Source organism: Malaclemys terrapin, chromosome 6 (genome assembly GCF_027887155.1).
Source record: "Malaclemys terrapin pileata isolate rMalTer1 chromosome 6, rMalTer1.hap1, whole genome shotgun sequence".
Classification (NCBI taxonomy): domain Eukaryota; kingdom Metazoa; phylum Chordata; order Testudines; family Emydidae; genus Malaclemys; species Malaclemys terrapin.
Window position 1 is genome coordinate 128,242,389 of NC_071510.1, and position 12,903 is coordinate 128,255,291.

Consider the following 12,903-nt stretch of genomic DNA (forward strand, 5'->3'; position numbering starts at 1 on the left):
TGGCACCTCTATCGACACGCACGGAGGCCAGCTACAGTAATAGCTCTTTTGAACAGTTTGTCTCGCAAAAACACATTGCTGTTTAATGTCAGTTCTTGCCGCTCCGGCAGGCGCTCTGGCTGGCATTCAGATCAGAGCAGTGATGGGTAGCACTTGGAGCTTTTTCCACCAGCAAACGTTGCCATTGCTAAGCTGATTTGTATGGAGGTACTAGAAATCACACACACATACACCCCGCCACTGGTGGTGTACTTGGAAAGCACGTCATTCGCCTGGGTGGCTAAGTAGTGGTGTGCTTCTGAAGGACATCAGGGCTCAGCAAAGCATGTAGTGAAGCCACCCGAATGCGTCTGAATGCAGCTGGAGTTTGTAAACGGGGAACCCCTTCTTCCGTGATTAATTTTTGGCTTTGCTGCATGATGCAAACGTTTAATTTTCCAGCTCAAGAAACTCAAATCTGTTCTTCTGGAGGAGGGTTGGATTAGTCCCCAACGCTCTAGCCAAGGCCAGGGTAAAGCGAAATCACAGCCTACGCTTGCAAAGGCTGCTCCTGTTGGGACCTTGCTCTAGCTAGTCCACAGGCTGTGATGGTGCAATTCTGAAGTTGCCATTTACACGCCGCAATATGCTGGTCTACACGGACTTTTTGGGGTCAGTGACTGCGGGATGGAAAGGACAGTTAGACAGTGAGAGCTGGGTGAGTAGTCTGAATGCAGGATTGGAGCCAGGAGCTCCTAAGTCAGAGACAGTGTGGGCTAGTGGATAGGTCCCTGGATTGCACTCAGGAAACCTGGTGCTATTCCCAGCTCTGAAACTGACCTGTTCTGTGACCTTGGTCAAGACATTTAGTCTCTCTGTGCCTCAATTCTCCATCTGTAGGGCAGGGATACTGAGTACTTCTGTTGTCCCACCCTCTCGCTTTCTTGTTTATTCAGATAATACACTCTTCATGGCAGGGAAAGTCTCCTACTGTGTGTATGTACAGCACCCGACACATTGGAGCCCTGATCGAGGTTGGAGTCTGTAGTCGCTCCAGTAATACAAATAATAGTAATCAACAAGCGTACTCGGGATGAAGATAAAATAGCTGTCATGGCCCCCTCGTTCTGCGCATCATTAAAGTGCAACCAGGAAATGACGTACTGACCACATTTTACAACAGCTTGGATCGATTTCTCCTGCTTCCATGTTCTTAATACCTCTAGCAGTGATGTAGCTGGACTCTGGAACACTGTGATTAAATGCTGAGCATAGTAAAGATCAGAGATTAAAAGGATATTTTGTGGCAACTTTCAGCTTCGGAAATTGGGAATACAATGTAGACTTGCCCCGGCTCAGGGCCTATGGGAACAATTTCTGTGAGCCCCTTGCCGCTGCAGTTGTGGTGTGTAACGTAACCTACCATCACTGCCATATTTGCAAAAGGTGTCAATGACCGTGGGAGACGGACTCAGGGAAACAGCTGATTCTTACAGACAGAGGCCAAGATTTTCAAAGTGATGAGCAATTTTGGATGCCTCAGATTTTAGGGGCCCAACTTGAGACACCTTGAAGGGTCCTGAGTTCCAGAAAGGACTGAGCACCCAGCCTCTGACAATAAGAACTCTGCAAAGTGTCTCAAATTAGGCACTAAAAAGTTGAGAAAACCCAAAGCACGAGCCACTTTCTAAAATCTTGGGCAGGATGTTCCGGAGCATCTGTTTTCGCAACCAAATGATGGTGGATAGGTGAGAAGACGACTCCGTCATAGGTGTTGCTAAGATACTTATTACCTTGGTACCTAATTGGACAAACAGACCTGAACCTTCGCTCAAAACTAGAATCAAACTTTTCTGGAGCTTCAAAAGAAGCTTGGTTAACTCTTTTTTAAAATGCGTGATTTGGGGATATGTAACGGGGTTGCACTAACCTCTCACGAGCGCCCCCTGGCCACGTGTGTGTGCCAGCACTTTCTCTCTCTACCTGTTTGTGGTGGGCCTTCACTGACTCAGCCCTCTGGCCAACTCATACACAGTCTGCCTGTGAGAGAAAAAAGACAAGCAAACCCCTTTCACGGTACAAGTCCAACAGGGGCCTCTCTCAGGGCCCTCTATAACGTCTCTCTGTTTGTCCCTGCTCTGGAATAGAGCGGTGCCCCACGGCTCCTTCCCTGGAGGTAATGTCTTCACCCTCTTTGCCTTTCCGGACCCAGCTCTTCAGCTGGGCCACTAAAAGAGTTTAGTTCCCCCTTCTGGGGTGCCTCAAAGTCCAGGCCACTTTCCCAGTGGCTGGTGGAGGGGACTGAGGCCCACCCACTACTCCGGGTCCCAGCCCAGGGACCCTATAGATAGCAGCCATCCGCAATATCCCTTTAAATAAAGTGTGTTGCTGCTATAATTCCCTGGGCCACTTCCCCGTGGCTCTGGCACATTCTTCACACTTACCTCAGGGCCTTGTCCTAATGGAGTCCCAGCAACCAGCTCAAGGCTCCGTCTTGCTCTCCCCAGCTTCTAGCAGCACTGCCCTGTCCGGGGTTCTGTAGCTCCGTCAGCCAGCCACACACCAGCCACGCTCCTCCAGCTCTAGCAAGGAACTGAACTCGCGCTGGCCCTGCAGCTCTTCTTATACTAGCCTGCTGGGCCCTGATTGGCTGCTTCCCACTCAGCTGCTCTCGGCCCTCTCTACTGCCCTTTTCTGGGGCGGGGCCACAAGGCCTCCAGCAGGTGGCCTCAGGGCCACCCCATCACAGAATAATATTCAGGAAAGCTTCAACATTTTGGGTGTTCATCTGAACTCAACCAAATCTTTTGAGGTTCTCCGTCCGTGCAAAAAGATCTGCCAAGGCAGTTTATCACATTGCGTTGACTATTTCTTTGTGTTTAAACACATTGTGACAACCCTGTGGCGTGTGTATTTACATGTAAACATTGAGATCAATGATCAAATTCTAGAGTTAACGCTGCACCTTAGACCACCGTGAAAATGCCCTTGAGCAAGAATTCCATCACAGTCAAACGGGATCAGAATTTGGCTCTAAACATCTTAGATTTCAAAATCTTAAATAAGTTCCGTGTGGATTAGAATCAGTTCTAGGCTGAGTCACTGACTTCTTCACTGACCAGCACCACCATTGCTGGATTTCAGGTCAAGGCAATAGCTGCTGGCAGTGTGGCCAACTCTCATAATTGTGTCATGAATCTCGTGACAATTGGTGTTTTGCTTTTGAGTAAATCAGGGCTCAGATTCAAGCAAAGATGGATTGAAATCAAGTGAAACTCAGCAGATTTGGCTGAGTTTTATATTAAAGTCAGACCCACAGGAGAACAAGTACAAAATTGGATTTTAGTTCTAGGACACAATTACATAATCTGGGTCAGAGAAACAAAGTTCAATAACCCCAGTGCATGGCAGGGGTCAGTGTCATGATATCTGGAATCATAGTTGGTCTTGAACAGGACGTATTTATGAAAGTAAACAATAACTACAAACAAATTGGCTGCCACACAGCTCCAGCTCTGTCTTCCTTTGTTTACCAGAGACCACGCCCTGTCTGGGAGAGAGGGCACAGAGACTTCTAGTGGCTAAATAGTATACTGCAAATAAGGATGTTGTAACAAGTCCATATCTTCTCACTCCAGTTGCTCATGTTACAAGTTTCACTTCTGAGTTTTTGGGGTTAGTTCAAAACTTGAAATTCAAAGACTGCATGTAAGGAGGAGGACGTGGGAGAGCAGGCTCATGTGAACAAATGCCGCGAGGATGACCAAAAACAATAGTTTTTTGCACTGATTTCTGGAAAACCAAATCTGACTTTCTCCCAGTTCTTTTCCTCTTCACATCTCTCAAATACCTGGATGCCTCCAGCACAGTGGATGGTTTCACAGAAGCTTCAGCCATTTCAGGAATGAGGCTTTTCAGAGCAGGGCTTATCAGGATTTATCTCCCCAACATTGCTGTGCAGGAGAATTAAAAAAAACACACACACCCCAGACTTGGCCTCTAAGCCTTAGCTGTACATAATCACCGGGCTCTGGGTCATGTGTAATCCCGTTATGTAGAAATTGTCTAGTGGCATGGATGGTATCATAACACCACTCTGATAGAGGCAAGACTGTTTACATTTATCTCTGCCGGCTTTTGGTAGCATTAAAAGCAGCCCAGAGTACAACCTATTTATCATTCACCTGTAAACACATGGGGAATGCTAACCCCCACCCACCACTATCTCGGCAGTTATTCACTGATATGGTGTAAATTCCTTCCAACCCTTTCACTGCCGCGTGTATCTGTTCTCCTTTGTGAACCGCTACTAGTTTGTTTTCATATGCTGCACATGCACATTGATTTAGTTGGGGATTGGTCCTGCTTTGAGCAGGGGGTTGGACTAGATGACCTCCTGAGGTCCCTTCCAACCCTGATATTCTATGATTCTATCCCACTGCCATGAAATCAAATCTAGGCCCTTCTCACATAACTGTGCATGCAGCACCCAAGGGAAAATTTAATACCAATCATCAAAGGAAGATCCATCCATCAACGCTCTGTCCCAGGATCTGGAGTGTCGAAATATCAAAGACCTGTGGTTGCAAGAACAAAACATTGCTGGGTGAGCAAGAAGTACCTAGATGGACAAAGGTTTAGCAGTGGAAACTAAAGGATGGGATTTCAATGATCTTGAACAGGAAGGAGCAGCTGGGAAGATGCATGTTGGAGGAGGGAGAGCGGAGAGTCAAAGAGGATACAGAGATTGCAAGCCAGGAAACAGTGGAGCAGTCAATGGACCTAGAGAAAGAAGGAAAGGAATGAAGGGTGTGGTGGGGAGGGGAATTATAATGTCCTGTTTTAGAGAGACTGGGCTGGAGATGGGATATCCAACCGGATGCAGCTGGGGAGGCTGGATAGAAGGACAGAGGTAGATTCAAGTGTCATTGGCACAGAAGTGGCTGCTGAAGCCTGGGGTGCGGTGGGACTTGCCTAATGAGAGTGTAGAGGAAGAGGATGGGGAGGCACAAGGACAGAACCCCGTGGAGTCCATAAGAGGAGAGTGTGAGGGGGGAACCATGCTGAAGAAGCAGCCCCCAAGACAGGAGCACACAGGATTGTGTGAGCCAGGAGAGAGAGTGGGGATGGGGTCCATGACTGGCCATGTCAAAGGTAACAAAGCAAGTGCAGCAACATGAGAAAAGGGCCTCTGGAAGTCACAGATGACCTCACTGGGGGTGGTTTCCATGACACAAGAGGATAGGGATCAGATTAGAGACACTCCACGAAGGGACCTCCAAGCAGCAGGAAGTGGGACAGTAATTCTGCAATTCAGGATCTCCTGGGTCTCAGTCCAGTGCCCGATCTCTGCCTCCATCTCTACAGTAACGTTTCACCGCTGTTATCTTTATCTTTATATATTAAAAATGTACACACTTGGACTGAGGTAGAGATGGACATAGGAGACGGAAGTGTTGAGAGTCTCTGGGTTAGGCTTAAAGGGGCAAAAAACAAGGGAGATGTCATGCTAGGCGTCTACTACAGGCCACCTAACCAGGTGGAAGAGGTGGATGAGGCTTTTTTCAAGCAACTAACAAAATCATCCAAAGCCCAAGATTTGGTGGTGATGGGGGACTTCAACTATCCGGATATATGTTGGGAAAATAACACAGCGGGGAACAGACTATCCAACAAATTCTTGGACTGCATTGGAGACAACTTTTTATTTCAGAAGGTTGAAAAAGCTACTAGGGGGGAAGCTGTTCTAGACTTGATTTTAACAAATAGGGAGGAACTCGTTGAGAATGTGAAAGTAGAAGGCAGCCTGGGTGAAAGTGATCATGAAATCATAGACTTTGCAATTCTAAGGAAGGGTAGAAGGGAGAACAGCAAAATAGAGACAATGGATTTCAGGAAGGCAGATTTTGGGAAGCTCAGAGAGCTGATAGGTAAGGTCCCATGGGAATCAAGACTGAGGGGAAAAACAACTGAGGAGAGTTGGCAGTTTTTCAAAGGGACACTATTAAGGGCCCAAAAGCAAGCTATTCCGCTGGTTAGGAAAGATAGAAAATGTGGCAAAAGACCACCTTGGCTTAACCACGAGATCTTGCACGATCTAAAAAATAAAAAGGAGTCATATAAAAAATGGAAACTAGGACAGATTACAAAGGATGAATATAGGCAAACAACACAGGAATGCAGGGGCAAGATTAGAAAGGCAAAGGCACAAAATGAGCTCAAACTAGCTACGGGAATAAAAGGAAACAAGAAGACTTTTTATCAATACATTAGAAGCAAGAGGAAGACCAAAGACAGGGTAGGCCCACTGCTTAGTGAAGAGGGAGAAACAGTAACAGGAAACTTGGAAATGGCAGAGATGCTTAATGACTTCTTTGTTTCGGTCTTCACCGAGAAGTCTGAAGGAATGCCTAACATAGTGAATGCTAATGGGAAGGGGGTAGGTTTAGCGGATAAAATAAAAAAAGAACAAGTTAAAAATCACTTAGAAAAGTTAGATGCCTGCAAGTCACCCGGGCCTGATGAAATGCATCCTAGAATACTCAAGGAGCTAATAGAGGAGGTATCTGAGCCTCTAGCTATTATCTTTGGAAAGTCATGGGAGACGGGAGAGATTCCAGAAGACTGGAAAAGGGCAAATATAGTGCCCATCTATAAAAAGGGAAATAAAAACAACCCAGGTAACTACAGACCAGTTAGTTTAACTTCTGTGCCAGGGAAGATAATGGAGCAAGTAATTAAGGAAATCATCTGCCAACACTTGGAAGGTGGTAAGGTGATAGGGAACAGCCAGCATGGATTTGTGAAGAACAAATCATGTCAAACCAATCTGATAGCTTTCTTTGATAGGATAACGAGCCTTGTGGATAAGGGTGAAGCGGTGGATGTGGTATACCTAGACTTTAGTAAGGCATTTGATACGGTCTCGCATGATATTCTTATCGATAAACTAGGCAAATACAAATTAGATGGGGCTACTATAAGGTGGGTGCATAACTGGCTGGATAATCGTACTCAGAGAGTTGTTATTAATGGTTCCCAATCCTGCTGGAAAGGCGTAACGAGTGGGGTACCGCAGGGGTCTGTTTTGGGACCGGCTCTGTTCAATATCTTCATCAACGACTTAGATATTGGCATAGAAAGTACGCTTATTAAGTTTGCGGATGATACCAAACTGGGAGGGATTGCAACTACTTTGGAGGACAGGGTCATAATTCAAAATGATCTGGACAAATTGGAGAAATGGTCTGAGTTAAACAGGATGAAGTTTAACAAAGACAAATGCAAAGTGCTCCACTTAGGAAGGAAAAATCAATTTCACACATACAGAATGGGAAAAGACTGTCTAGGAAGGAGTACGGCAGAAAGGGATCTAGGGGTTATAGTGGACCACAAGCTAAATATGAGTCAACAGTGTGATGCTGTTGCAAAAAAAGCAAACATGATTCTGGGATGCATTAACAGGTGTGTTGTGAGCAAGACACGAGAAGTCATTCTTCCGCTCTACTCTGCTCTGGTTAGGCCTCAGCTGGAGTATTGTGTCCAGTTCTGGGCGCCGCATTTTAAAAAAGATGTGGAGAAACTGGAAAGGGTCCAAAGAAGAGCAACAAGAATGATTAAAGGTCTTGAGAACATGACCTATGAAGGAAGGCTGAAAGAATTGGGTTTGTTTAGTTTGGAAAAGAGAAGACTGAGAGGGGACATGATAGCAGTTTTCAGGTATATAAAAGGGTGTCATAAGGAGGAGGGAGAGAACTTGTTCACCTTAGCCTCTAAGGATAGAACCAGAAACAATGGGTTTAAACTGCAGCAAGGGAGGTCTAGATTGGACATTAGGAAAAAGTTCCTAACTGTCAGGGTGGTTAAACACTGGAACAAATTGCCTAGGGAGGTTGTGGAATCTCCGTCTCTGGAGATATTTAAGAGTAGGTTAGATAAATGTCTATTAGGGATGGTCTAGGCAGTATTTGGTCCTGCCATGCGGGCAGGGGACTGGACTCGATGACCTCTCGAGGTCCCTTCCAGTCCTAGAATCTATGAATCTATGAATCTCACACACGGGTACCCAAAGCAGCAAAACTAGCCCCTGGGTATATCTTTCTTTCCCAATTAGTATATTTCCCATTTCCCCGCAGGAATCAATCCTCATCCTGGCATTTTAAAGGGCAATCTGCATATTTCATGACGATTCCCTATAAAACCGCTCTACAGGAGAACACAGCTAACCCTTTATTAAGGACGTCTGGCAAGTTTATTGGCCAGATATTTTTCTGCAGGGCCAGATTCGCTCCCGTTTATGGACATGCGGGGCCTTTGGCCTTCCCCAGGAGGAGATATCCACCGGAGATTCCAAGGCTAGAAGGGACCATTGTTATCATCCCGTCTGACTTCCTGTATAGCCCAGGCCAGAGACCTGCCCCACAATAATCCCTAGAGCCGAGCTTTTAGAAAAAACATCCAATCTTGACTTAAGAAGTGTCAGTGGTGGGGAAATCTACCACGACCCTGGGTAAATTGTTCCAAGTGTTTAATTACTCTCATGGTTAAAATTGCATGCCTTGTTTCCTGGCCTGGCCCCCCTTTAAGTGCAAAAAGCCAATCCGTGTTTCTTGACAGCTGTTCTAGGCACAATGCTGCAGATGAGGTCCAGGGCACACTCCTGAAATGAATAGAAATTCATTGCTTAGCCCAGATGGTGGAGGGATGAAGGGCTGGGAAGCCCTTGTGACAGACAGGGCAATTTCCTTCGGAAACCTTAGTAAATTCAGTTTAAGGAGCTTTGGAGTCCATTGTATTAAAATGTATGTATCATTGTGGGCCAGGGATTATGTGTAATTCCATGGAGGAGGGTGACAACAGCCCTCCAGGAACTAAGAACTATGCGGGGTGATCAGGCAAATTCACTCAAGTTGTGTCACACCCAGTAGGTACCAACCACTTGGAGAGACTCGCATAGACTGGTTCAGATTGGATTCCCCAGAGACCAGACAAACATAGAAAGGCCTTTTGGATAAACAGCATGAGTGCAGGCTGACTCAGGGCCCTCTTTCTGATCCAGCAAAAAGACAGGACCTTCTGCCAAATCCTTTCTGGGAAGAGTTGGAAGGACTTTGGCCTACAGAGGCCCCATAAGATGGCCGGGTGATCTCTGATAAGCTCATTTAGCACGAGTGTAGGTTTTTTTTCTTGTTTTTAAATACGTTTTCTCTGCAATGCTTTCCCCTAAGGAATAAATCTGCTTGCTTAGAAAGAGCTGAGTGGGCAATTACACTGTTCTTCACCTTCAAAGAGTAAGCACAGAGCAGATGTTGGCCACCTGGCTTGCTGGAGATGTCACAGTGTAGCCGGAAAACTGTGCCGCCTGGAAATACCCTGGTCAGGAGGAAGAGACATGCGGGTCTCCATCCAAGAGAGGCAATGACTGGGGAACCAGAAGCCTAAAACTGTGTGCACTTGATGGATCACAAGTAGTGGGATTCAGCTGCATTTGCCCTTTTGAGAGAGGACACAGGAATAAACTTGCTAAAGGTTCCTATCTGAAGTACTTACCTGGCCCCATCGCCATGTCTGAGCACCACACAATCTTCACCATATTTGTACTTCCCACACCCCCGTGAGTACAATTAGCTATGTTGGAATTAGGACACCCCTCCCCTTTGGTTTTACATCTTATCCAACAGAACGTGAGTGCTTAACCCTAAAACAACTCTCACGCCAAGGAGAGGTCTGACACAGCTGAGTGCCATTCTCTTAAACTCCACAGATGAGCTGTCTTTAATATACTGCTATTCTTGGCGCATGTGTAGAATAAACTACGTATTAGGTAAGCTACAAAGCGTTCAGGAATCTCCAGAGGGAATTTCCTCTCCTTGGATGTTATGGAACCATTTGGACTTTTTAGTTTGGGGGTTAGTTAATATCTTTCCCCTCCCCAATCCCTCCTAAGAAATGCCCCTTTTTTTCTCCATCTAAAGAAGATCCTCCCACTTACAGACACATCGCCAGTGATACTATCACATTGAGACCTTCCTATGGATACGGGATGTAATCTAGATAAATGGGCTAAAACCCAAACTCCAGCTCTGAATGCCTCTGAGCTGTTTGAAAGCCAGCTGCAAATGTTAACTTGGACCATGCTTCCTTTGATGCAATGAACATCGTTCCCGGCTCCTGTTCGCCAACCCACCACACTCTCGTTAGTCAAGCCCCTTCTAAAATGTCACTTTGGCCACATCACCTACAAGAAGCAACAACAATGAACAGAACCATCCAGAATGGCTCCCCCATATAACCAGTGAAGGGAATTAAGCATTGGAACAAGGGTTGTGGTAGTCTCCATCACTGGTAACTTCTACATCAAGATTGGATGTTTTTCTAAAAGATACAGAAGGACAGAAATGTAGGGCTGGAAATAGTCCAGCCCCCTGTGCTGAGACAGGACCAAGTAAACCTAGACCATCCCTGACAGATATTTGTTTAACCTGTTCTTAAAGCCCTCCAGTGATTTGGATTCCACAACCTCCCTTGGTAACCTATTCCACTACCTAACTATGCTTACAGTTAGGAAGTTTTTCCTAAAATCTAACCTAAGTCTCCCTGGTTGCAGATTAAGCCCATTCCCTCTTGTCCTGCCTTCACTGGACACACACAACAACTGATCACCATCCTCTCTATAACAGCCCTTAACATATTTGAAGACTGTTTTCAGGTCCCCTTCCTTCTTCTTTTCTCAAGATTAAACATGGCCAGGTTTTTTTAACTTTACTTCTTTGGGCAGGTTTTTGAAAATTTTTAGCATTTTTATTGCTCTCCTTTGGACTCTACAGTTTGTCCACATCTTTCTTAAAAAGCAACAGAGGGTCCTGTGGCACCTTTAAGACTAACAGAAGTACTGGGAGCATAAGCTTTCGTGGGTAAGAACCTCACTTCTTCAGATGCAAGTAATGGAAATCTCCAGACTTGTACATGGGTCTCCAGCGCCAAGAAGAGCAGAACAATTACCCCTTGTGTATTACATATGACACTCCTGAATGACACTCGCCTTTTTTGCAATTGCATCACATGGATGGTGTTTGTTCAATCTGTGATCCCCTATAACCACCAGATCCTTTTCTGCAGCCTAGCCAGTTACAGTATTCCCTGTTTGTAGTTGTGCATTTCATTTTTCCTGCCTAAATGAAGTCTTTGCACTTGTCTTCATTGAATTTCATCTTGTTGATTTCAGGCCATTTCTCCAATTTGTCAAGGTCCTTTTCACTTCTAATTCTATCCCCTCCCAACTGCTTGCAAAACCTCCCAGTTTGGTGTCATCTGCAAATTTTATAAGCAAACTCTCAACTCCACTATCCAAATCGTTAATGAAAATATGGAATAGTATCAGACCCAGAACAGACTCTCTGCGGGCCCCCACTAAATATATGCTCCCAGTTTGATAGCAAACCATTGATAACTACTCTTTGATTACAGACTTTCAATCCGTTGTGCACCCCCTTGTACAGTAGTAACAATCTAGACATTGCACTAGTTTGCTTATGAGAATATCATGTGATACTTTATCAAAAGCCTCATTAAAATCAAGATACATCATGTCTACAGCTTCACCCCCATCCACTATGCCAATAACCCTGTTGAAGAAGGAAATTAGGTTGGTTTGACATGATTTTTTCTTGACCAGTCCGTGTTGGCTATTACTTATCCCCCTATTATCCTCTAGGTACTTACAAACTGACTGATAATTTGTTCCAGTATTTTAAGTACCCCAGGGTGAATTTCCTCAAGCCCTGCTGATTTGAATGTATCTATCTTATCTAAATACTCCTTAACCAGCTCTTTCCCTGTTCTGGCATGTGTTCCTTTCCCCTTGTTGTAAATATGAACTGTACGAAGCACCTGTCACAATTAACCTTTTTTGTAAAGACGGAAGCAAAATAGACTGTAAACACCTCAGCCTTCTTGATATCATCCATTGTTAGCTGTCCTTCCTTGTTAAGTAGAGTACCTACACTTCCCTTTAGCTTTTCCTTGCTCCTAATGTATTTAAAGAAACTCTTCTGATTGCCTTGTATGACCCTTGCTAAGCCTAATTCATTTTGTGCCTACATACTGGTGCTGTTCTTTTGTACTACTCCTTAGCAACGTGTCCACTTTTTGTAGGATTCCGCTTTGATTTTCAGGTCACTGAAGAGCTCCTGAGGCAGCCATATTGGTCTCTTGCTATTCTTTCTCTCTTTCCTTCGCCTCAGGATAGTTTGCTGTTGTATCTTTACTATTCTCTCTCTGAGAAACTGCCGGCTCTCCTTAACACCTAATAATAATAAAACATGGAGATATACCTATCTCATAGAGCTGGAAGGGACCCTGAAAGGTCATTGAGTCCAGCCCCCTGCCTTCACTAGCAGGACCAAGTACTGATTTTGCCCCAGATCCCTAAGTAGCCCCCTCAAGGATTGAACTCACAACCTTGGGTCTAGCAGGCCAATACTCAAACCACTGAGCTATCCCCTCCCCCCTTTTGATTTTCATTGGAGGGGACTTCACCTACCACTCCTCTGAGTTTGATGTTCATTGTCCTTACACATGCTCTAGTTCAAAAAGGAATTAGTTCAGGGAAGCCCTAAGGCCTGTGTTATGCAGGAGATCAGACTAGATGATCACAGTGGTCCCTTCTAGCTTTATAATCGATGGACCACTGCGGCACCTCCATAACAGAGGGTCGCACTGTGACTGTGCTACAGGGTTGACTAAATGAAGTCATTCAAAACTCCTGTAAGGGAGAGAAGTTAGATCCCTGTGTCACAGAGGGGATAAATTAACAGAAAATGTAAACGATGCACCCCATACCAAAGAGGAAGTCGGGTGAGAAACCAGGAGTTCCTGGCCCTTGCTCTTGTAAACATAGACACTGCACCAATGACGGGGTGCCTT